Genomic DNA, 27,501 nt, shown 5'->3' with positions numbered 1-27,501 from the left:
CATAAAAATGCCTGTGAGATACATAGGTTTTGTTTATGCAGATTCATGACTTGTATTTGAAAGGAGAGTTTAATAAAATGTAGTCATGAACCTTGTAAAATGTTTTCCTTTGTAAAACCATGTGAAAATCAATGAAAATCAAATGATGATGAAATGATAATGCATGGTTAAATAAATATCCAAGTGAAAATGAGTTTGTATAAAAATGTGTAATTTGTAAAACAATGTCATGTTTTTGTATAAAATGTTTCATGTCTTGTCCAAGTGGTTTATATAACGCAACGATGTATAATACGATAAAAGCACTTATATATAGGAAGTACCAGCGGCGTATCCACCATGCTTTTATCATATAACACATAGCCCCGTTACATAAGTCACTTATCAATAACCAACCAAAATGTCTTGTTCCATGTCAATATGTGTGTGTGTAAACCATGTACCATGTCATGTGTATCATGTAAAACCAATGAAATGTATAGCAAGTAGGAAATCATCTACTTAACTATGTAATGATGTCTAATGTGAAAACAAATGTCATGTATGGTGAATAACTAGAAGTTACTCAACCCCATAGAAAATGTACAAAACATGTTTTTTAATAAACCTAAGTTTAAATCAAATGTTATGCTTTGCAGAAAAAACAATGCTTTATGATTACAAACATTTATGCAGTAATGTTAATCGCATACATTCAAGCCTTGAGACTGTGGCGACAAACCCTTAAACGAATTAAAGGTTCATCTAAAGTTATGTAGTCGGATTCTGTCATCCCCAACTTCCAAACAAACCCAGGAAGTCGGAAACGGGAGTTGTTAATTCCTATGGTACCATTACATAAGTCCGAGCGGCGTAGCTAATGTTAATGAATGTATTATTGTCCCGATTGAACATACCAAATGTCATAACCAATGTAGCATGTGAAAACCATGTACTAGGAATGTTAAGTAAACATGCCTAGTAGAAATGTTCATGTGCTAGCATGCTTAGTAAACATACATAGCAGAAACGTCATGTAAAACAATGTGCTACATATGCTAAGTAAACATATGCAACAAATGTGTAACAAATCAATGTGCTAGCATGCTTGACATACATAGCAAAACACAATGGAAAGCATGTACTATATATGTACTAGGTGAAACTAGCATGTTTATGTCATAAAAGCATGAAATACACAAAAGTAACATGTATGTACATGTGTATCACCCCAAAATATTTGAAAACGGTAAAAGAGGGGAACTATGTACTCACTTGGGATTGCTAATTAGTCTTGAGAATAAGACCAATTTAAGCTCCAAGGGTCACGGAATCAACCGGCACCTAGTATAGGTAACTATGTTAATAATCGGCTCCTAAATCGGGAGATAGGATAGAATGAGGTTCTATAAATCAAATGAGTAATTGAACTCATATGGTATGATTTATTAGTCCCAACATTCTGATTGGAAGGCCTACCTAAGTGCTTTTGACCCGTTTCGACACATTATGGTAACATAAGCTGTTATAAGGCGTCGTTAGCGTAAAACTATGATCGGATGGTTAACTATGTGCTATGTCAAGTCTTACATGCCCAATTATCCCTAAACATGTTACTAAATCAGATTACATGTCAAAATTATGTTCACATAATCAAAATACGGATTTATGCTTCAAAAGGGCATTTTGGTCATTTCCTATGGGCATACAAGCTAACAAGCATATGACTAACCAATCCTAGGTGATCATAAGGTTATAACCTCAGTGGTTATTCCCTATGAAACTATGATCATTAACTAAACTTGGTCGGATCCTAAAGATCGACCAAACGGGTCGGGTTTGAAAGTGTAAGCGGTTGTTTATACCGCTTAACTTACGACCCTAAACAAGCACAAACTAATAGTGTCGAGTTAGACATGTCAAAACATGTCTAACCTACTGATTTGGTATCAAAACAAAGTGTTTTGATACCCTAAAGTAGTTTCGTTGCAAAATGCGTGCTAAAACGCATGTTGACCGAAACTTTGACTCGACACTACAACTAGCTAACGTGGTAATCAGCGGCTATAATCACGAAGGATTATAACTATCGTGATTACAATCACGTTTCAAAGTTCAATTGAACTTTGACTTGACCAATTGATGGTCAAAACCGAAAGTCAAACTGTTGGCCAAACGTTTGACTTTCTGCACTACATAAGGAAAAAGGAAATAAAAAGAATGAAAGAAGCTCACTTAAGGTCCTTGCTATCTTTTCTACAAGAAGACAAAGTCCCAAATGCTTGAGAGAGAGCTCCAAAGCAGATGTGAAGAGAGGAATGAGTGAATGAGCAAAGAAATGAGTTGATGGAGCATGGTATTTATAGTTGGACATGAAGAACAAGATCACTCCAAGTGTTTTTCTTAGTCATTAAGCATGAAATCACAACCATACATTAGTTAGGAGCAGGTGCAAAGCCTTGGAGAGGTGGTAACTTGGTTACCACACAAAGAAATTGCAAGATTGGCCCCTGAATTTACAAACTGTTGCTGAAAACACACTTTCTACCCAGATGTGATGCTCGCGTAGCGCGACGACATATGCAGTAGGTGCTCGCGCTACGCTACCATGTATCAGATTCAGCAAAGTTTCAAAAATGACAGAAATGGTCCCTGCACGTGTTTAAGCTTGTTTTTGACGTTTTTAACCTCCGTTAACCTCATTTCAAGGCTCTAAAATGAAGTTAAAGTATAGGGGACTCAAAACATGCTCGAAAACATCTCGGATGTCGGTTCGTTTGGTCGTACGATCGCGTTGTTCGGTTAATTACGACGGAACTCAAACGGACGCGTGTACGATCCAAAATGCGCGACGAATGGCGTTTTCGCATCCGAATCACTAAAATAAAAATATTTTAGTGTGTACAAAAATTTTGGATGTCCAGATGTGTCCAGAACGTAAGATATGCGCGAAAATGCAAACTTACGTCGTTTTTGATACTTTTAGTCCCTGTAAGATCATGTAAGCATGTTTTTGCACACCGAACCTATCAAAGCTTATTTCCAAGCCATGTTTAGGTTATTTATGGTATGTTTAACTTATGATCAAGTTCCGGACTGTACGTTGCCTTACGAAACGGCAGACTTTCGCAAGTTGACGCAAATAGTCCCTGAGAGCGAATAAACTTGTTTTTGCCATACCAAAGCCTTTAAAACTTATTTCTAAGTTATGTAAAGGTTATTTAAGGTATGTTAAGTTTATGATGATGTTCTAGAGTGTTTGTCGCGTTAAACTGATCGTGTTTACGCATCAGTTTGCGTATAACTTTCCAGAAAACGATATAGAGTTCAAAAATCGATCAAAAATCAACATGGGCACAAAACCAAACATAAATGACAAACATTGGGATCAAAACACACTGTTTTATTAATATTGTATTGTTCAGAGTTTGTAAAATGATATCACAAGCACAGATGTCACAGTCTCCCCTACTTCAGGAAATTTCGTCCCGAAATTTATTTAGAGGAAACTTGTGAGAATAGATGCGGATATTTCGCTTTCATCTGATCTTCACGTTCCCAAGTAAACTCTGGGCCACGTTTAGATTCCCAGCGAACTTTGACCAATTTAATCCGCTTGCCTTTCAACTGCTTAAACGAACGGTCCACTATCTCCACAGGTTTCTCAACGAAGTGCATTGTATTATCAACACGAATTTCATCAAGTGGTATGTGGAGGTTCTCATCAGCTAAACACTTTCTGAGATTGGACACGTGGAATGTTGGATGAACATTTCCAAGTTCAGGAGGTAGCTCAAGTCTGTAGGCTACTTTTCCGATTCTTTCAACGATCTTAAATGGTCCAACATAACGAGGTGCAAGTTTTCCTTTCTTCCCAAATCTAATCACACCTTTCCAGGGGGATACCTTGAGTAGGACGTGATCACCAACTTGGAATTCCAAGGGCTTGCGTCGTCGATCCGCGTAACACTTCCGACGGCTTCTAGCTGTCTGAAGGTTTTCACGAATCTTCTTGACCTTATCTGTAGTCTCTAGAATGAGCTTCACCTATCTCATTCCAGCAGACCGGTGAACTACATTTTCGACCGTATAAAGCTTCAAAAGGAGCCATATTGATGCTAGAGTGATAACTGTTGTTGTAAGAGAATTCGATCAAAGGTAGATGCGAATCCCAACTACCACCAAAGTCAATCACACACGCTCTAAGCATATCCTCCAGTGTCTGGATTGTTCTCTCAGATTGACCATCTGTCTGCGGATGGTACGCTGAGCTTAAATGAAGTTGAGTACCCATGGCAGATTGCATGGTTCTCCAAAAGCGAGACGAGAATCGAGCATCTCTGTCTGATATAATGTTCAAAGGAACACCATGTCGAGATACAATCTCATCAACATATATCTTGGCAAGATCGTCAGCAGATAGACTCTCACGGATTGGCAAGAAGTGTGCTGACTTTGTAAGACGATCAACAACAACCCAAATGGCGTCATGACCCTTCTTAGTGCGCGGTAACTTGGTAATGAGATCCATAGAAATGTTTCCCATTTCCAAACCGGAATCTCTGGTTGCTCTAATAATCCAGAGGGATGTTGATGTTCTGCCTTAACCTTAAGACAAGTAAGGCATTTTGAAACATATAAGGCAATGTCTTTCTTCATACCCGGCCACCAGTACTGGGTTCGAAGATCCTTATACATTTTGTCTGCACCAGGATGAATAGAATAACGAGACTTGTGAGCTTCATCCATAAGCAAGGTGCGAAGATTGTCTATGCTTGGGACCCACAAACGGCCCATGTAATAGAAAATCCCAAAATCTCTCAGTTCAAGCTCAGGATTAGTATGATAGGGTAACTCTTTGCCCATCAAGTCTTGTGCAACACAAGTATGTTGAGCCTGAATTATGCGAGATTGAATGTCAGATCGAACCTGAACATAGTGAAGCTTGACACGTTCCTTACAACTTAATGCGTCAGCCACGACATTCGCTTTACCAGGATGGTAGCGAATTTCGCAATCGTAGTCGTTTAGGAGTTCAACCCAACGTCGTTGCCTCATGTTTAGTTCTTTCTGATTGAAGATATGTTGGAGACTCTTGTGGTCAGTAAACACTACACACTTTGTACCGTAAAGGTAGTGTCTCCAGATTTTGAGAGCAAAGACTACTGCACCTAACTCAAGATCATGAGTGGTGTAGTTCTTCTCATGCACTTTCAGCTGTCTTGATGCATAGGCTATAACTTTGTTTCTTTGCATAAGAACACAGCCAAGACCTAAATTGGATGCATCACAGTACACGACAAAGTCGTCGTTACCCTCGGGCAAAGATAGAATAGGTGCATCACAAAGCTTCTGTTTCAAGGTCTGGAAAGCTTCTTCCTGTTTGGATCCCCACTCAAAAGGTTTGCCTTTCTGAGTTAAAGCAGTGAGAGGAACCGCAATCTTGGAGAAGTTTTCTATGAAACGGCGGTAGTAACCCGCTAGACCAAGAAATGAACGAACCTCGGTAGGAGTAGTAGGAGTATCCCAGTCCTTAATCGCACTGATTTTGGCGGGATCTACATGAATACCTTGTTCGTTGACGATGTGCCCCAAAAATTGAACTTCCTTAAGCCAGAATTCGCACTTGGAGAATTTGGCGAAAAGCTGTTCTTTCTTTAGAAGCTCCATTGTAAGACGAAGATGTTGTTAATGATCAGCTCGAGTCTTAGAATAGATCAAAATATCATCAATGAAGACGATAATGAACTTGTCCAAATAAGGCTTACAAACCCTATTCATCAAGTCCATGAAAACAGCAGGAGCATTTGTTAAACCGAAAGGCATAACAGTAAACTCATAATGACCATATCGAGTACGGAAAGCTGTCTTGGGAATATCTTCTTCGAGAACTCGAAGTTGATGATACCCAGAACGTAGATCAATCTTTGAAAAGCATATAGCACCCTGTAGCTGATCAAAGAGATCATCAATGCGAGGTAGGGGATATCGATTCTTGATGGTAAGCTTGTTAAGCTCACGGTAATCGATACACATCCTAAAAGATCCATCTTTCTTTTCACAAATAGGACAGGAGCACCCCAAGCTGAAAAGCTTGGACGGATGAATCCTTTGTCAGATAGCTCCTGAAGCTGCTTAGACAACTCTTGCATCTCAAACGGTGCAAGACGATAAGGTGATTTAGCAATGGGATTTGCACCAGGTACAAGATCAATGCGGAACTCAACTTGGCGCACAGGGGGTAAACCAGGTAATTCTTCAGGAAATACCTCTGGATAATCCCGAACAACGGGGATATCTTGGATTGTCTTACCCTTGCCTTTATCCTCTACGACATGTGCTAAGAAAGCAACATATTTCTTGCGTAGATATTTGCGGGCTTGGGTACATGACATGAGTTTAACGGGTTTCTCCCCATGAACTTCTAAGATCTCACCAGTCGAAAGCGGTATACGAACCAACTTCTCAAAACATACCACCTCTGCATGGTACTTGGATAACCAATCCATTCCTACTATAATGTCGAAGCTCCCAAGTTGCATTGGGTGTGAGGTCGATAGGGAAAAGATTGTTATCGAGATTCAACTGGCAATTTCGAAGAACCGAGTCGAGGAACAACAGGTTCACCACTAGCTACTTCTACTGTCAAGGGCTTTCCTAGTTTTGTTCTAGTCATCGCAAGCAAAGGCTCAAATGCTAAGGACACAAAACTCTTATCGGCACCCGAATCAAATAGAACAGAAGCAGGATGGTTGTTAACAAGGAACGTACCGTTCACCACTTCGTTATCCGCACGCGCCTCATTTTGCATTCAGATTAAAAGCTCTACCACGAGCTGTGCCTGATTTGCATTTGCCAACCTCGGGCAATTGTTCTATAGTGGGTCAGATCCCCACAGTTGAAACATGAACCAGACGGAAAGTGAGGTCGTGCAGGATTCTGGGCAGGGTTTTGCACTGCTGGGTTTTGAGCTGCCTGATTCTGATTAGGAGCAAAGCGGCAGGTGTTTGCAAGATGACCAGACTTGCCACAAATCGTGCAGATACGGCATTGCATCTGTGGCTGGTGGTGACTGTTACATCTGTTGCACAGAGGTGCATTTCCCGCATACTGCCTCTTGGCAGCAGGTTGGCAGCCTGATTCTGTGCTGCCCGATTGGTAGCAGCCTGGTTAGTCTGAGCAGTGACGCGAAATTCTTGGAAGCCTTACGCTTCTAGATTTCTTTGAAGACTCAGCAGCCTTCTTGCCTTTACTCTCCTTGGCGCTATCAGACTGTTTCTGTTGCTTGTCACCTTTCCTGTGGGAGTTTACCCTTCTTGATTGGGATTCAGTAAGGGAGCAGCAAGCTCAATGGCCTGTCGGATGGTAGTAGGGTGACTGCCAGTTTACAATATCCTGAACAGGATCTGGCAAACCGTCTATGTACCTCTCAATAGCCTTATCCAAAGGCGTGACCATAGTCGGACAGAGCAAGCTTAACTCCTCATATCTGTCAGTGTAAGCCCGTTGTTCACCACTGACTTGCTTCAGATCATTGAACTCATCTTCGAGTGCCCTCTGCTCATGTCGAGGACAAAATTCCCTCATCATGAGAGTCTTGAGTTCCTCCCAAGTTTGACCCAAAGCAACATCAGCACCTCTATCTCTCATTACCCCATTCCACCAGGTAAGAGCCCTCTTCTGGAATACACTCGAAGCAAACTCGACCTTACGGTTGTTCGGACACTGAACATGGCGAAACGTGCTCTCAAGACTCTCAAACCACTGGAGAAGCCCAGTTGCTCCTTCAGTACCACTAAACTTGAGCGGTTTAGCGAGTTTAAACTGTTTAAAGTTGCACGGAGCAGGTGCATTAACATTGTTATTGGTTGGCTTGGTTTATTTGAGTTATGAGACCAGGTACCATAGCAGCCATCTGCTGTGCTATAATAGCTGCCAGTTCGGCATCAGGTTGGGGAACGTTACGTCGAGGAGGCATTCTAAAAGAGGAAACATGAGAGAAAACGAGTGAGATGATGTGATGAAAAGATGAGATAACAATAAAATTGACAAAAAGCAAGGAAGGTGGTCATTTGTTTGTTACCACAAAGCAAACAAACAACACACAGTGACAAATCAAAGTAAATGAGTCATAATAATGTATCGCGAAGACATGCTCGCCTATAAGTGAACACTCACCCCAAGAGTTCCCAGGTAAGAGTGACTGGTCCGATACTGCGGATTTGTACGAACACTCTAGCCTTAGACAGAAACTCAGGGTACAGGCATTCACTCTTCCAGTTTGCACGTGTTCACATTATTTAGACCCAAAACTTTGACGAGATTTTGAAAAATTGGAAGGCACGAGGCCAAAAAGAAATCATCTAAGGATAGATGATTGATTTCAAAATCCTTTTGGAATATTGTGTTCAAGTTTTGGTAATCACCTAAGGATAGGTGACGGGTATTGTTTTAAAATCTAAACACAAGTAAACTTGTGTTAGGGTCCTAGAAAGTTATAGTCTAGGTCAAGCATTGCTAATAACCTAAATTCCCTATAACCATTGGCTCTGATACAACTCTTCTGTCACACCCGGCCGGTAAAACAACAAACCGCGGCGGAAACGCCGGGGAGGTGAGTGGCGACAGAATTATTGTTTCAACAACCATGGCAAATAAGTTATGTATTATTAAAATTTAAAGTTACATTGTCTTTGAGTTCAAACTAAACTAACATAATAACTGTCTTTTAAGTCACTAAGGCCCGAGTCCGCCTAAGTGAAGCACAAGCATCATCATGCATAAGCACCTGAAACACATGTAAAAATAGGTACGTCAGCATAAAATGCCTGTGAGATACATAGGTTTTGTTTATGCAGATTCATGACTTGTATTTGAAAGGAGAGTTTAATAAAATGTAGTCATGAACCTTGTAAAATGTTTTCCTTTGTAAACCATGTGAAAAATCAATGAAAATCAAATGATGATGAAATGATAATGCATGGTTAAATAAATATCCAAGTGAAAATGAGTTTGTATAAAAATGTGTAATTTGTAAAACAATGTCATGTTTTGTATAAAATGTTTCATGTCTTGTCCAAGTGGTTATATAACGCAACGATGTATAATACGATAAAAGCACTTATATATAGGAAGTACCAGCGGCGTATCCACCATGCTTTTATCATATAACATAGCCCCGTTACATAAGTCACTTATCAATAACCAACCAAAATGTCTTGTTCCATGTCAATATGTGTATGTGTAAACCATGTACAATGTCATGTGTATCATGTAAAACCAATGAAATGTTATAGCAAGTAGGAAATCATCTACTTAACTATGTAATGATGTCTAATGTTGAAAACAAATGTCATGTATGGTGAATAACTAGAAGTTACTCAACCCCATAGAAAATGTACAAAACATGGTTTTTTTAATAAACCTAAGTTTAAATCAAATGTTATGCTTTGCAGAAAAAACAATGCTTTATGATTACAAACATTTATGCAGTAATGTTAATCGCATACATTCAAGCCTTGAGACTGTGGCGACAAACCTTAAACGAATTAAAGGTTCATCTAAAGTTATGTGTCGGATTCTGTCATCCCCAACTTCCAAACAAACCCAGGAAGTCGGAAACGGGAGTTGTCAATTCCTATGGTACCATTACATAAGTCCGAGCGGCGTAGCTAATGTTATATGAATGTATTATGTCCCGATTGAACATACCAAATTGTCATAACCAATGTAGCATTTGAAAACCATGTACTAGGAATGTTAAGTAAACATGCCTAGTAGAATGTTCATGTAAAAGCAATGTGCTAGCATGCTCAGTAAACATACATAGCAGAAACATCATGTAAAACAATGTGCTACATATGCTAAGTAAACATATGCAACAAATGTGTAACAAATCAATGTGCTAGCATGCTTGAACATACATAGCAAAACACAATGGAAAGCATGTACTATATATGTACTAGGTGAAAGTAGCATGTTTATGTCATAAAGCATGAAATACACAAAAGTAACATGTATGTACATGTGTATCACCCCAAAGTATTTGAAAACGGTAAAAGAGGGGAACTATGTACTCACTTGGGATTGCTAATTAGTCTTGAGAATAAGACCAATTTAAGCTCCAAGGGTTACGGAATCAACCGGCACCTAGTATAGGTAACTATGTTAACAATCGGCTCCTAAATCGGGAGATAGGATAGAATGAGGTTCTATAAATCAAATGAGTAATTGAACTCATATGGTATGATTTATTAGTCCCAACATTCTGATTGGAAGGCCTACCTAAGTGCTTTTGACCCGTTTCGACACATTATGGTAACATAAGCTACTATAAGGCGTCGTTAGCGTAAAACTATGATCGGATGGTTAACTATGTGCTATGTCAAGTCTTACATGCCCAATTATCCCTAAACATGTTACTAAATCAGATTACATGTCAAAATTATGTTCACATAGTCAAAAATACGGATTTATGCTTCAAAAGGGCATTTTGGTCATTTCCTATGGGCATACAAGCTAACAAGCATATGACTAACCAATCCTAGGTGATCATAAGGTTATAACCTCAGTGGTTATTCCCTATGAAACTATGATCATTAACTAAACTTGGTCGGATCCTAAAGATCGACCAAACGGGTCGGGTTCGAAAGTCTAAGCGGTTGTTTAGACCGCTTAACTTACGACCCTAAACAAGCACAAACTAATAGTGTCGAGTTGGACATGTCAAAACATGTCTAACCTACTGATTTGGTATCAAAACAAAGTGTTTTGATACCCTAAAGTAGTTTCGAGGCAAAATGCGTGCTAAAACGCATTTTGACCGAAACTTTGACTCGACACTACAACTAGCTAACGTGGTAATCAGCAGCTATAACCGCGAAGGATTATAACTATCGTGATTACAATCACGTTTCAAAGTTCAATTGAACTTTGACTTGACCAATTGATGGTCAAAACCGAAAGTCAAACTGTTGGCCAAACTGTTTGACTTTCTGCACTACATAAAAAAAAGCAAGAAAAAGAATGAAAGAAGCTCACTTAAGGTCCTTGCTATCTTTTCTACAAGAAGACAAAGTCCCAAATGCTTGAGAGAGAGCTCCAAAGCAGATGTGAAGAGAGGAATGAGTGAATGAGCAAAGAAATGAGTTGATGGAGCATGGTATTTATAGTTGGACATGAAGAACAAGATCACTCCAAGTGTTTTCTTAGCCATTAAGCATGAAATCACAACCATACATTTGTTAGGAGCAGGTGCAAAGCCTTGGAGAGGTGGTAACTTGGTTACCACACAAAGAAATTGCAAGATTGGCCCCTGAATTTACAAACTGTTGCTGAAAACAGACTTTCTGCCCAGATGTGACGCTCGCGTAGCGCGACGGCATAGGCAGTAGGTGCTCGCGCTACGCTACCATGTATCAGGTTCAGCAAAGTTTCAAAATGGCAGAAATGGTCCCTGCACGTGTTTAAAGCCTTTTTCGATGCGTTTAAACCCCTTATCCTCATTTCAAGGCTCTAAAATGAAGTTAAAGTATAGGGGACTCATAACATGCTCGAAAACATCTCGGATGTCGGTTCGTTTGGTCGTACGATCGCGTTGTTCGGTTAATTACGACGGAAGTCGTAACGAACGCAAAATCGATCCAAATTAAGCGACGAATGGAATTTTTGCATGGCGATCACTAAAATAAAAATATTTTAGTGTGTACAAAAATTTTGGATGTCCAGATGTGTCCAGAAAGTAAGATATGCGCGAAATGCAAACTTACGTCGTTTTTGACACTTTTAGTCCCTGTAAGATCATGTAAGCATGTTTTCGCACACCGAACCTATCAAAGCTTATTTCTAAGCCATGTTTAGGTTATTTATGGTATGTTTAAACTTATGATTCAAGTTCCGGACTGTACGTTGCCTTACGAACGGCCAGACTTTCGCAAGTTGACGCAAATAGTCCCTGAGAGCGAATAAACTTGTTTTTGCCATACCAAAGCCTTTAAAACTTATTTCTAAGTTATGTAAAGGTTATTTTAAGGTATGTTAAGTTTATTGATGATGTTCCGGAGTGTTTGTCGCGTTAAACTGATCGTGTTTACGCATCAGTTTGCGTATAACTTTCCAGAAGACGATAATAGAGTTCAAAATCGATCAAAAATCAACATGGGCACAAAACCAAACATAAATGACAAACATTGGGATCAAAACAAACTGTGTTATTAATATTGTATTGTTCAGAGTTTGTAAAAATGATATCACAAGCACAGATGTCACATCCTGGGATAATACCCCAGATATCACTGAGTATAAAGACCTAGTATCTCAGAAAGAGGGATCTTTCAAACAAGATTTCGGGGTTACCCATATATCCAAGAATATTTACCCACGAATTAAGCAAGTTTGAATTTAGGTTTATATCTCATTTCAATTTACTAAGTGTGTAAAAATCTACCGACACATCCGTAGTAAGATTGTTTATCACTTTTAAACATTACATATCTTTAGCGTGCTGCGATAGTCCACTGATGTACTATCATCTCCTCTTTTTTCACAACAAAACTCGTTTTTGATTTTTCAATGTTTATGACTTTTTCAAATTTTCTAATTTTTTTAAAATTTTTCTCCCCCTAAAATCAAAATGTGTTTCAATTTTGATTTTCTGAGAAAATTTGAAACAAAACTGTACAAACTGGACAACTTGATGAGAATTACTTCAGTTCTCCATCCACATGGCGTAAACAATCAGAACTCCCCCTCACAACAACCTATTTTCCCATTATGATTTCAAAACATTTAAGTTTGTTTTAATCAAAATGGTTTTTCCGGAAAATTAGTTTTGTGTGACGTTTCATAAACTCGGGGTTTCATCACCTTGTTCTCTTCATACATATGACAAATTTTACAATTTTAGATTTTGATCTCAAACATCACTTGTAGAAAATCAAGTACAACTTAATGTCCCTGATTTACCACATGTAAGACGAAAAATCACCAGAGTGAAATTTCTCAAGAAATGTGCCGATTCATGTTCCACGCTTACCAACCTGGGAACTCCGGCATGTCAGGTTTTTCATTTAAACAATTTCACCCAAGCCTGACTGTCCTTGGGTGATTTTGAATTCTTGTTCAACAATGGTGGAAAGTTTGCATCATCCATTGTTAAACCTGAATTCTCAGATTTTATCTCAACAACCTACTCCTCTGGCTTTACCGTACCAGAATCATTGCCTGAATGTGGCTTGTCTGACTTTGATGAGCCAGATTCATCGCCGACATGTGGCTCCTTTGTTTCCGAAGAAACAGATTCATCGCCACAAAATTACCTTCTTCTTGTCCTTTTTTCGTCCTCAGATTTGTATCTGATGAATTCATCTTGCTTGACTTTGCAGTCGAGGGAGTTAATTCATCAGAACTCTTATTCGATCTGTCCGGTGAACCCGAGGACAAATCTTCTCTAGATATTCTCTGGCCTTCTTCCTCTTCTTTCGTAGTTTGTCTTTTTGCCCTTGAGAAAGCTTCACTTTCTTTTCTTGAACTATAGGTCTTGAACCTTCTGCTCTTTGGGCTTGACATTGACTGGTTTCTTGCCAACTTCTGAGAATTAACCCTCAATCTTCACTTGATTCCTTGGGCAATCTCTGGCAATGTGACCTCTGATTTGACAGTTAAAGCATCTTCTCGTCTCATAACTCCAACTCTGGCAAGTTAACAGCAATGTGTCCTTGATAACCGCATCTGTAACACACTCTGTTATCGTACCAATCACCATTTTCAGTCCAAATGCTCAAATCAAAGCATTGTTTGGCTTGGTGATACTCTTTCCTCTTTCTTGATTGTTGGATTTGACTTGTTGAGCACTGTGGTCAAACCTGCACCACTTATTGCCAACAATTTTGAGTTCATTTTTTCAATTCTTGTAATTTTTGATTGCGATTGGATGATTGGATCTGATGAGCTTTTATTTTTCTTTTTGAACAATTTTCTCAGTTTTAATTTTTGTTTTTGTTCCACTTTCCTCTTCAAGGTTTTGCTTAGAGCATTCTCCCTTTTCAGTCGATTGCAAACAGTTTTCTGAAATTTTCTTTTAATTTCAAAAACAATTTTTGTTTTTCTAATTTTTCATTTTCATCATCAGATTTCTCATCACAATCTTCAACTTTGACATTGTCAAGTTTGTGACATCGTCACTTATTGGAATCCGTCAACTCTGATACCACTTGTAGGAACAGTTTTGACGCCGTTCAATTGCCGTAACGAACGTTCGACGTGCGGAATCCGTGAACGTGCGTGACCGAAACACACAAATAACATACTAGAAACGTGAATCTATTTCAAGATATGACAAGTTCTGGTACAAGAATCACGTGTAACAAAGAACTTTCTCTCTAGACTTGAATCTCTACAATCACCAAATGGAGCTAAAGTCTTCAAAAGTCTTCCAAAACCTTACAACTTATGACATAACTCTCCCCTATTTATATGTCATTGGAATTAAATGAGATTTCTCATTAATTACCAAAATGACACCCTTGCTAATTTTATCTACTTGTGACATTATGAGCTTGATTTCTTCCGGCTTTTCACTACGACACGAATTGACGAAGGCGATAGACAATAAATGCATCAACAACTAGATCATGAAAGGATCATTTTAATTAGATCAACGAACGATCTTTTTAAACTAGATCAACACATGATCCCCTTAACTAGACCGTCGTACGATCTCTTTAAATAGACCACTTAAGGTATCTGTTTAAGAATTTGAATTTTGTACCTTGTACTCTGTTTCTTAAAAGAAACTAGTACTTAGGATTTTTGGGAGATCACTAGTGATCATAAAATGAAAGAACCATAATGAGAAGTTTGTTCTGCAAAGAACACGGTTCTTTGGTGTCGGTATTGTAGGGGTATGTCAACACATACACACATCGTATCAGTTTCGTAAATAAAATTGGAAACAACCATTTTATTTATAAACTGAATTGTTCCAATGTCAAAAGATAACAAATAAGTAGATACAAAAGTCTATTTTTCCTGCTGCATTGGTCGTTTGCGTTTGCCTCGTTTATGTTAAATGCTCGTCCACGTGCTGGAATTTGCATTAACAAGTCTCGGGCAATTGTTCCGGTAGTGAGTAAGATCACCATAGTTATAGCACGATCAAGGTGGAAACTGTGCTCAAGCAGCAGGATTTGCAACATTCTGGTTTTAGATAACATGGCGACATGTATTGACCAGATGTCCCAATCGCCCACAATGGGTACACTTGTGACACGGTGTCTGATTCACATGATGATGGTTACATTTATTGCACAAAGGTGTAGTACCAATATAGTTCTTCCTAGCACGAGGTTGTGCTAGCTGGATTTGGTGCAAACCTGATCATCCTGAGCAACCACTGCGAAGTTTTGTGAAGCCTTACGCTTCTTCGACTTCTTAAGGATTCGGTCTGCTTATCCTTTGATTTCTCTTGTGCCGACTTGTCAGATGGTTTTTGGTCGCCTTTTCTAAAAAGTCTACCCTTCCTGATTTGAGATTTAGTCAAGGTAGCGGATAGTTCAATGGCCAATCTGACGGTAGTAGGGTTGCTACCGTAACAATGTCCTGAATTGGGTCAGGAAAGGCCATTGATGTACTTTTCAATCGCCTTTCCAAAGGCGTAACCATGGTAGGACATAACAGACTTAACTCTCATAACGATTAGTGTAGCTCGATGTTCACCCGCTGTCTTGTTTAAGATCGTCAAATTCCCGTTCCAAAGCCCTGAGCTCATGACGAGGACAAAATTTCCTTCATCATCAGAGCTCGAAGCTCTCCCAGGTTTTGTGCCATTGCCACATCGACACCTCGATCCTCATTACACCGTTCCACCATGTGAGTGCTCTTTCTGGGAATACATCGACGCAAACTCAACTTTCGCTCGTTTGGGCATTGCACATGATGAATGTGCTTTCGAGACTCTCAAACCACTGTAGGAGCCCAGTGGCCCCTTCAAAACCAGTAAATGTGAGTGGCTTAGCTGAGTTGAATGTCTTATAGCTGCACTAAACATTGTTTATTGTTATTGTTTTGCCTGATTTATCTGGGTAATAAAGTTCGGGGGTACAACAGCAATTTGTTGAGTGATTAAGGCTGCCATGGCGGCATCCTGAGCTTGATCACGTCGAGGAGGCATATTCTAAAAGAGCAAAGAAATACGAGGGAAAACGAGTGAGATGTTTTATTGGGATATTCAAAACTAGATGCTAAGAATATCGTACAAGGCATAAGGATTGTGATCATTTGTTCGTTACTAAAAACAAACAAACGACACTGTGACAAATCAAAGATAAATAGGTCAATATAATGTATCACTGAAGACATGCTCGCCTATAAGTGAACACTCACCCCAAGAGTTCCCAGGTAAGATGACTGGTCCGATACTGCGGATTTGTATGAACACTCTAGCCTTAAACAGAAAACTCAGGGTACAGGCATTCACTCTTCCAGTTTGCACGTGTTCACATTATTTAGACCCAAACTTTGACGAGATTTTGAAAACACCAAAGGCTTAAAAGCCTAAAAACAAATCATCTAAGGATAGATGACTTCTTGTGATGTTTTGAAAAAAAATTTTTGACTCGAGAGAATGAATTGTGTTTTGTTTTTGTTAATCACCTAAGGATAGTGAAGTGTATTGTTTTAAGAACTAAACACAGATAACTTGTGTTAGGGTCCTAGAAGGTTATAGTCCTAAGGTCAAAGCATTACTAATAACCTAATCCCTATAAACATTGGCTCTGATACCAACTTTTCTGTCACACCCCGACCACGTAAAACAAACAAATCGTGGCGGAAACGTGGGGGAGTGTTGTAACAGAATCCATTGTTTCATAACCATGGATCAAATAGTTTTGTCTTATACTGAATTATTGAACTCAAATGTTTTATTACAATTCAGATAAATACAAGTATTTTTTCTCAGTTTTAAAGTCACTAAGGCACAAGTCATCCTATGTGTAGCATACATCAACAATCCTCACATAGCAGTACCTGAAACATATATGAAAGTAGGTACGTCAGCATAAAAATGCCTGTGAGTAACATAGGTTTTGTAGACTTAGATTCATGGCTTAGTTAATATAAGAAAAAGGTTTTATGTTTTGCCAAAAAATAGCCATGAATCCTTGTGAAAAGTTTGTTTCTAAAATAACGTTTGTTTGAATAAAAAGGTTTGTAGTACATAAAATATACTTTTGGTTTAGAAAAAGACCGGGGATAAGTAGTATATCAAAAATATACTTAGCTTGAAATAGTTAATAGTTAGTATATCAAATATACGTTGGTTTAATGAAATAATAGATTTTGATAATATATCTCAAGTATACATTGGTTTAAGAATAAAATATTGGTAGTATATAATATATACTTTGGTTTGAAAATAGCATATCAACTAATGCATTTAGTTTGAAAATAGCATATCAAACTATGCTTTGGTAGTACATCAAAATATACTTTAGTAAACAGTAGCATATCAAACTATGCTTTGGTAGTACATCAAAATATACTTTAGTAAACAGTAGCATATCAAACTATGCTTTGGTTTATAACAAAGTAGCATGTTAAAACATATGTTGGATTTTGTACATAGTATATCAAAATATACTTTGGATAATAATATCACATTTGAGAGTATATCAAGCTATACTTTGGTAGTATATCAATATATACAAAAGAAATTATGATTTGGATTCATTCAAACCTTAGTGTATCAAACTACACTTTGGAGACTATAGAAATACCACAAAGGTAATTTCTATTTGGTTAAAATTTGGTTTCTGACATTCCGTACAACAGGAATGGGGTGTCTAGTCCTATAGGGCTATATCGTACTACCAATCGGCTTGGTGAATGTATTATAATGAGTACAATCCAACAATTTGTTTTACAAGTTTGAACATCCGTGTTTAAAAACCATAGATAATCGTTTAATTTTGTCAAAGAATAGGTACTAATCATGTGTTAATCATATAGTTTAAAATCATGAAAATATCAAATAGGCATATATTTTCACCCAAAATATTTTGAAAGCAGTAAAAGAGGGGACTATTGTACTCACTTGAGATTGCAAGTATCCTTGATTAAGTGTCCTAACGAAGCTCGGGAAATCAGGAATCAAGTGGCACCTAGTAGGATCACTATGTCATACAATCGGATTCTAAATCGGGAGATAGGAATAGAATGGTGTTCTATTAAATTCAAATGAGTATTTGAAACTCATATGGTATGATTTAATAGAACTAACATTCTGAATTTGGAAAGTCTACCTAAGTGCTTTTGACCCGTTTCGACCCATTATGGTAGTATAAGCTACTATAACGCGTCATTTGCGTAAAACTATGGTCGGTTGGTTTAACTATGTGCTATGGTCAAATCTTACATGCCCAATTATCCCCTAAACATGTTACCAAATAAGATTATATGTCAAAACATGTTCACATAGGCAAAAATACGGATTTATGCTTCAAAAGGGCATTTTGGGTCATAAGTATAACCTCAGAGGCTATTCCCTATCAACTATGATCACTAAGCAAGCTTGTCGGATCCCTAATGATCGACCAAACGGGTCGGGTTCGAAAGTCTAAGCGATTGTCTAGACCGCTTAACTTACGACCCTAAACAAGCACTAAACTAATAGTGACGAGTTAAACATGTCAAACATGTTTAAACTAACTTAGAAAACTGATTTGGTATCAAAACAAAGTGTTTTGATACCTAAAAGTAGTTTCGTGGCAAAATGCATGCTAAAACGAACTTTGACTTGGCATATGCCTAGTATCGTGGTATCAGTAGGTATAATCGCTAAGGATTATAACCATTCTGATTACAATCACGTTACAAAGTTCAACGAACTTTGCGTTGACCATTGATTGGTCAAACTGGAAAGTCAAACATTGTTTGACTTTTAAGCTAGAAAGAAATAAAGAATGAAAGAAGGCTTACAAAAGGTCCTTGCTTGAACTTGATCTTATAATTCTCAGGTATGAAGTTATAAAACCCCCAACTTAGAGAATTTAGATCAAGTGTGTGGAAAAACAAATGAAAGGGCCTAGCTATTTATACTTGTTGCAAGCTTACAAGATCATGACACTTGTTTGTGTAGCTTCCAAGTAATAAATCATGGCCATACAATTGTTACGAGCAGGTTAGAAGCCTTGGAGAGGTGCTAACTTGGTCACCACACAAAGGAATTTGCAAGATTAGCCCCTGAATTATCAAACTGTTGCTGAAAATGAGAATTCTGTCCAGATGTGATGCTCGCGTTGCGCCACGGCATGGGCAGGAGGTGCTCGCGCTACGCCACCATGTGTCAGATTCAGCAAAGTTTGAAAAATGGCAGAAATGGTCCATGCACGTGTTTAAACTTGTTTTCGATGTTTTTAACCACCGTTAAGCCATTTTCAAGGCTCTACAAGGTCGTCAAAGTGTAGGGGACCTAAAATATGCTTGGAAATATCTCGGATGTCGGTTCGTTTGGTCGTACAGTCACGTTGTTCGGTTAATTACGACGAAACTCGAACGGACGCGAAAACGAACCAAATTAAGCGATGAATGGTATTTTTTCATGCCGATCACTAAAATAAAAATATTTTAGTGTGTACAAAAATTTTGGATGTCCAGATGTGGTCAGAACGTAAGATATGCGCGAAACTGCAAACTTACACCGTTTTTGACACTTTTAGTCCCTGTAAGATCATATAAGCATATTTTCGCACACCGAACCACTCAAAGCTTATTTCTAAGATATGTTTAGGTTATTTATGGTATGTTTAGCTTATGATTAAGTTCCGGACTGTTCATTACCTTACGAATCGGTATAGTTTCGCAGTTTGACGCAAATAGTCCCTGCGATCGAATAAACTTGTTTTTGCCATACCAAACCTTCCAAAACTTATTTCTAAGTTATGTAAAGGTTATTTAAGGTACGTTAAGCCTATTTCACTATCCCAGAGTGTTTGTCGCGTTAAACTGATTACGTCTACGCACCAGTGCGCGTATAACCTTCCAGAAAGCGATTTAAAGGTCGAAATTAAACAAGAATTGATATGTGCAAATGATACACATATTTATACAAAACCCAAGTATAAAATACAGTATTTCATTGGTTTGGTATTTGTTTGATGGTCGTAGCGACACAGGTGTCACAGTCGATGCCCTGAGTCGAAAGGAAAGGATCAAGCCCATAAGGGTTAGGGCTTTGGAAATGATCATACAAACGGACCTCTCATTGCGCATTCATGCCGCGCAGAGAGAAGCTCTTAAAGAAAGGAATATTGAGGATGAGTATCTTCATGGGATGGAGAAGCAGTTGCTACCAAACGGGGAAGGAACTTTGTGCTTTATGAAACAAATTTGGGTTCCTTTGTTTGGTGGTTTGAGAAAGGTTATTTTTGATGAAGCTCACAAATCTCGGTACTCGATTCATCCAGGAGCGGATAAGATGTACCAAGATCTTAAGGATTTCAATTGGTGGCCAAGGATGAAAGGCGATGTTGCGATATATGTTAGTAAATGTTTAACTTGCGCCAAAGTGAAAGCCGAGTACCAGAAGTCTTCAGGTCTTCTGCAGCAACCTGAAATACCCAAATGGAAATGGGAACAGATTTCAATGGACTTCATAACAAAACTACCAAGGACGCCCAAGGGCCATGATACGATTTGGGTAATTGTAGACCGTTTAACGAAATCTGCACACTTCTTAGCAATCAAGGAGAAAGACAACACCAGCAAGCTAGCTGAGCTATATATGAGAGAGATTGTTGCACGTCATGGAGTGCCTCTCTCAATTATCTCTGATAGAGATGGACGCTTCGTGTCAAGGATTTGACAATCCTTTCAAGAAGCTCTTGGTTCTCAGTTAAACCTGAGTACTGCATTTCACCCGCAAACAGACGGACAGAGTGAACGGAAGTTTCAAACATCAGAAGACATGTTGCGAGCTTGCGTAATGGATTTAGGTGGAAGTTGGGACACTCACCTACCATTGGTTGAATTTTCATACAATAACAGTTACCATGCAAGTATTCAAGCCGCACCGTTTGAAGCTCTCTATGGACGCAAATGTCGATCACCGATTTGTTGGGCTGACGCGGGTGATAGACAACTAGTTGGTCCGGAATTGGTCCAGGAAACGGCAGACAAGATTGCATAGATCCGAGAGCACATCAAAGCGGCTCGTGATCGACAAAAGAGCTATGCGGACCTAAGAAGGAAACCTCTGGAATTTGAGGTGGGAGATATGGTGTATTGAAGGTTTCACCCTGGAAGGGTGTGGCACGCTTTGGGAAGCGTAGGAAGTTGAATCCGCGTTACATTGGCCCATTCAGAATCCTGCAAAGGATTGGACTTGTAGCATACAAATTGGACCTACCTGCTGAACTTAACGTCGTTCATGATACATTCCATGTATCAAACCTGAAAAAGAGTCCAACTCAAGAGACAGTGTTCATTCCTGCCGACGAAGTTCATATCGACGACACACTCCACTTTACTGAATAACCCGTTGAGGTTACGGATTGGAAGGTTAACAAGACACGCTGAAGTAGTGTCAAACTCGTCAAGGTTTGATGGGGTTTGATGGAATGCACGACATGGGTCAGAATTCACGTGGGAACGTGAGGATCGTATGAAAGAAAAATACCCACATTCTTTCCCCAAGACCCCTGCATCTACTAGCAGAACTAAAATTTCGGGACGAAATTTCTCTAACAGGGGGAGAATGTGACAACCCTCAAAATTTCAGGTATCCGTACAATTAATTAATATTAAATTTGTGCTTAATGATTATGCTTGATTACAACTGACAAATTAAACTGCTTTATGATTCTTGCATCATACATACATATGCATCACATTCATATTGTCACTCCATTCATTACATGCGAACCTTAGTGACAAACTTGATGCACAAAGCACAGTTAGCACAGTGTGCGGATAACTCAGAAAACATGGTGACAATGCCAGCACATAGACATACAATATATAGAGGCCAGTATGAGCCAGAGACAAGGTACTACACTAGTATGGAGTGTAGGGAAGTAAGGACCATTAAACTGCGTCACTAGGTGATAGTTTAGGTGCCGGAAAGTGCCTAAAACCCACTCTAAATGCAAAATTCTGCATCTATTAACATAATTCAGCATTTAAATATGCTAGTTATGTGCAAAAACATGACAAAATGATCTTGTATGCTTTCCTAAGTGTCGAGAATTAAAAGTGTCACTAAAAGTTACATAAGGGACACTTTATGAAACAACTTAGCACTTTAACGGAACGGTACCCAACCGAACAACCGGACATTACCCGGAACACAAAAATATTGTTAAACACATTGTTTCACTTTCACTAAGCTAGTTATGGTCCCCGAACATCATAACACACTATATTGTGACATAACATCTAAACACTTAACTAAATCACTTACATTACAACCATAAACTAACCAACATAGTTGAAACTCAACTAAACAACCCCCCCCCCCACCTTACGGTTATGGAGTGGCTCCCACTCCTAGATTTTATTTGAATTGTTTAAGTGATCTTGTCTAAACCTTTTGAAACACATAAACCATTAGACTTTGGAATGTTGGAAGTTTATAACCATAAGATCCTAACTTATCGTTCTCAACTCACATCAACATTTCATCTTTCTCTCCCCCTCTCTTGTGCTCTCGGCCGAACCCAACCCACACCACCATCATCATCATTCACTCATCTTCATCCATTCTACAAGCATACAAAGGTGTTAAAGGTCATACAAGGAAGCTAGGAGCTTTCGGGAGTGCAAGGACCTTCTTCGTTTGCTATTAACCACCACTTTTCTTCTCTTGAACATCCCTAGTCTTGAGCTAGTGGTAAGAACATTCTACACTTCATATTTCATCTTATCTTAGTGGTTAAAAGAAGGTTCATGATGTTAATCTTAAGGAACATTAAGAAACAAGAGAATGAAACCTTAACATAAGCTTAAAGCATGAAGAAATCATGTTGTTTTAGTGTTGATATGCTTGTTGATTATTGTTTGTTTGTGGAAATGATGTTGATCATCATGTAGTCTTGCTAAATCATGATTAGAAACATAATCTAACAAGATGAGAGGATGAACATGTTAAAGGTTATGGATCATCTCACTAAAGTCATGAACTTGAATGAATATAATGTTTTTGCAAGGATGATGAACAAAGTAAGTTTAAAGTCTTGTAAATCTAAATATTCCAAGTATGATTTACCAAGAAGCCAAGTTAAGAATATAAGTTTACTAAATCTTGGTTCTTACATAAATATACATCATTTTTGGTGGTTAACAAAGTGAAGAAACACATGTGTAACAAGAAAAATACAAGAAGAAGCATTTTTAGAAAATATGAACATAAGTTGTAAAGATCCATATTCTTTAAAAATGGAGTTTTTAAAGAAGCTATCACACTTTAAAGGGGTACAAGACTTACTAAATACACTATTGAGTTACTACACATTTTTATAAACCTTCAAGTTCATGAGGTAGAAAATTGTGCTTGTTTTTAACAAGATTGTTAAGTAAAGATTGTATATTGTTGGTTGATGACTGTTGAATGAAATTTTGAAAAGAAAATGATATGCTTATAAGCATGGACACCACCATTTACAAAGGAAACTCTGGCGAAATTTTCTAAAATTCCGACACTTAGAAAATATTTTTCTAACAAGTGTTTACAAATATATTTTTGACTTTGCTTTTTAAAATAAACTTCGCCATAGTTTTGTTACAAAAATACCAAGTATCGGAGGTTGGTATTTGTAAATTAAAAAAATGGATAAATATATATTTAGAATATAAATTTTATACTAATGAACATTTGTATCTTTTGTGAACTAGTATATTATTTTAGGGTAAAATAATATAACTTAACAAAATACCTTGACAATTACAACTCCAACATAATAACAAAAATCCCACAGAACAAATATTTAAGTTATACACTTGGTATTTTAAAACCAAACGCGAAAACGTAACTTACGAAATATTCCACAAAATACTCTTACACATATATTTTTGGTAAGATATCAGTTTGGAAGCTAAAGAAGTAAAATATATTATTTTTGAGAAAAAATACATATATTTTGGGAATAAGTTATTTTGGACTAATGAGTTAAATATGATTTTTTTTTCAAATGGGACATAAAGTATATTTTTCGAAACTACAAATATACAAGTATAAATACCCCCATCCTTGGGAAGGAAATACACATATAAAATACTTGAGAAGTATGAATACGAAATAGTTGCCTAACTATTATTCCAAAACCGTAAATACAAAACTTAAGTTAAAATAATTATTTTTTTTAACAAGAAGTTATAACTTGGAATAATAACAAAGTAACGTAACTCAAACCCGTAAATACAAAAGCAAGGCATGGCCTGTTCGTCTAATAGACAATAGTACGTTGTAGGTTGTCGTGTAGCGGACCAAGTTTGAGTTGACGATACGATTCAGGAGACGCACTACTGTGAGTTCATGTCCCCCTTTTCTTTAAACTGTTTTGTTTACTTACTTCGGGGGTCAAATACATGTTACAAAGGGATACTTACAAACTATTGGTATGATTAGCCTAGGAAAGAACCATAGATCATGTGATAGGGTAGGTGGATACTTGGGACCATTAATCCTCGTATCAGGACCGAGAGGGCATGAGTGATAGATCTATACCCCTGTGGCTAGGGTGGCCCATTGTGGTGATTATGTCTTCCAGCCGGGAGCCCGGTACAACTTTGCTAGGTTTGAGTCTTCCTACACCGTCACACATATCAGTGGCCTTGCAAACCATTGGTGATCTTTTCCTTATTTGCAATCATACCGGGACATACTGATGTGCGTGAAGAGTAATATGTTTTAGGTGTATATTTTAAGCCCTTTTTACACTTTTTTAGCCAAGTTTTAAATTTATAAAACACGATATTTACTAACACTAAACACACATATGGGTAAGTGCGCCCATCGTGGACGTAGTATAGTGTTGGTAAGATACCGAGGTCGTCCAAGGACACAAGAGCTTTTAGTACTAGTTTATCCTCAACGTCTAATCAAATAAAAAATGTTAGAAAAAGATTTTTAAAAAGAAAATAAAATTAACTAAAATGCTGAAAAATAAAATAAAATAAAAAACAGATAGACAAGATGAATCACTTGGATCCGACTCGTGTGTTAGTGTAACCTTTGATTATTTTCGCACTTTTGCACTTGTTTAAGAGATTATCTTAGTTATTGTAGTAGGCCCCTCTTTTGAAGGTGACGTTACCCTCAACCCAGTAGTTTGAGTCAGCAAGGATACAATCCTAAAGGGTCGGATTATTGAAAGATAATTAATTAAGTTATTAACGCATAATGTGGTAGGCCCCTCTTTTGAAGGCGACGTTACTGATGTGCGTGAAGTGTGTTATATTTTTAGATATATATTTAAGCCCTTTTTACACTTTTAGCCAAGTTTTAAATTTATAAAACACGATATTTACTAACACTAAACACACATATGGGCAAGTGCACCCATCGTGGACGTAGTATAGTGTTGGTAAGATACCGAGGTCGTCCAAGGACACAAGAGCTTTTAATACCGGTTTATCCTCAACGTCTAATCAAATCAAAAAGTTAGAAAAATGTTTTAAACTAAGAAAAATAAAAACTAACTAAATGCTGAAAAAGAAAATAAAATAAAAACAGATAGACAAGATGAATCACTTGGATCCGACACGTGTATTAGTATAACCTTTGATTATTTTCGCACTTTTGCACTTGTTTAAGAGATTATCTTAGTTATTGTAGTAGGCCCCTCTTTTGAAGGCGACGTTACCCTCAACCCAGTAGTTTGAGTCAGCAAGGATACAATCCTAAAGGGTCGGATTATTGAAAGATAATGAATTAAGTTATTAATGCAAATTATGGTAGGCCCCGCTTTTGGCGGTGACGTTACCCTCGGCTAAGTAGTCTGAGTCAGCAGGGATACAGTCCTAAGTAGCCGGGTTATAGTATTAATAGTAGTTAGCTTATGAGGGGGTCAAAGAGTTTGGATCCCCGCCATCCAATACCTATGGGCATTGAAGGAGATCCTACTAAATTTGACCCAGGTCCCAAGCAGGACCTCTAAACGCTGAACAAGGGCAAGACCTTTACCAAACCGTTCCCTTAACCCCCGACCAGGTAGCCAACATACCTCCATATAGACCGTGGAGATATGAATGGTGAAAATCTTTTATTTATATAGACAGTAAAATAATGCCAAGACACCACGGACAAACGATAAGGAAAGATCACCTTCAACATAAGTAACTAGTTATTAAAGTCATTAATACAAAACCAAATAAAAAGTGCAAAAGATTAAAAATAAAAAGTATTATACTAAACACTTGTCTTCACCAAGTGATGTAAGAGACTTAGGCAAACATGGCCTTGATTGTCAAGAACTCTTACGATCAATCTTGGATCCCGAGACGACTCACACACTCTATGATGGACAATGGATGATGGTGGTGGATGATGGTGTTATGGTGGTGGTGTGGTGGATGAAGTGTGAGAGAGGTGGTGTGCCAAGGGATGAGAGAGAATGAAGCCAAGCTCCTCTATTTATAGGCTGAACAGAATGCTGGACACGGCCCCGTGTCCGCTGGACACGGCCCCGTGCCCGTCTGACATTCTCTCTCTTCATTAATTGTAATTGCGAATTACAATTAATGCGCCTGCTGTACTTTCAACACGCCCCCGTGTCCGCTGGGCACGGCCCCGTGGTGAGCAATGGAAGCTTCTACTGGTTTGTCTTTTCTGCTGCTTCCTGGGCACGCCCCCGTGTTCACTGGACACGGGGCGTGTTCACTGGACACGGGGCGTGTTCAGGCTCTGTTCTCTTCTCTTTGTCTTGGGAGGTGCCGTTGAGGGTCCGGGCAGTTTACTTTTGTTCCTTTTCTTGTATTTATGGTAGAATTAGTGGTCTTTTTGCTTCTTTTGTGATTTTGAGCTCATTTCATCCTGAAAATACAAAAGGAAGACAAAAACACTCTTTTTCCAACATTAGTACTTAAAAAGGGTTAGTTTTATGCCTTAAATGATGTGTTTTATATGTTGCATTTTACACACATCAAATACCCCACACTTGAACTTTTGCTTGTCCTCAAGCAAAACTCTTTTAATGTGGCTTACACTCCCAAATGGAATAGGTAGAAGAGAAGTTTTTTAACTTGTCCTAGAGTGTCGGGAATCCAATTTGTATAGGTTCTATTTTTATTTTATTTACAATCTTATTCGTCATGGTTTATTTTGAACTTTTCATAAGATAAACTACTTATTTGGGCATAGCATGCCTTATTAAAATTCCATTTATATACAAGTTCACATACCTCACGGGAGATCACTCAATCACTCGGCCGAGGGTGTATATTTAAGTGAATCGCTCGAGAGCGGCACGGATTTACATTCTCCATATGCTTGCCAAGCGATCAATCCTCCTCCTTTTTAACTTTTACCTT

This window comes from Helianthus annuus, chromosome 10 (assembly GCF_002127325.2).
Source record: "Helianthus annuus cultivar XRQ/B chromosome 10, HanXRQr2.0-SUNRISE, whole genome shotgun sequence".
In the NCBI taxonomy this organism is placed as follows: Eukaryota; Viridiplantae; Streptophyta; class Magnoliopsida; order Asterales; family Asteraceae; genus Helianthus; species Helianthus annuus.
The sequence above is the reverse complement of the archived record's forward strand: the minus strand, read 5'-3'. Positions refer to the sequence as shown.